Raw genomic sequence first — 381 nt, 5'->3', positions numbered from 1 at the left:
CCGCACACACGCACACCCCTCACGAGACCCCGCTCCGCCTTATTGGCTGCCTCCGAACACAAAGCATGATGGGTCAGCCGGTGCATGATGGGAACGGTAGTTCCCTCTGGGTGTCGCGTGAATGGAGGCGAGCGGGCGAAACCGAGCTCGCTTTGCAGCGCAGCCTTCTGCAGGACGTTCACTCCCAGCAGCACGCACCCCCGCTATCTGAGCGATAGGAATACTGTATGCTTGGGAATATGCACAGTGGGGCTTCCGAGTAAGCAGGCGCAGGGTCGGGGGCGGTGACCAAGCAGCGTGCATGGTGCTTTACAGAGTGCAAAAGAGCAGGTCCCTGCCCCGAGGACCTTTCCATCTTAAAGTACAGAACAGAGAAAGAGA

This window comes from Lacerta agilis, chromosome 1 (genome assembly GCF_009819535.1).
Source record: "Lacerta agilis isolate rLacAgi1 chromosome 1, rLacAgi1.pri, whole genome shotgun sequence".
Taxonomy (NCBI): Eukaryota; Metazoa; Chordata; class Lepidosauria; order Squamata; family Lacertidae; genus Lacerta; species Lacerta agilis.
Note: the sequence above shows the minus strand (reverse complement) of the source record.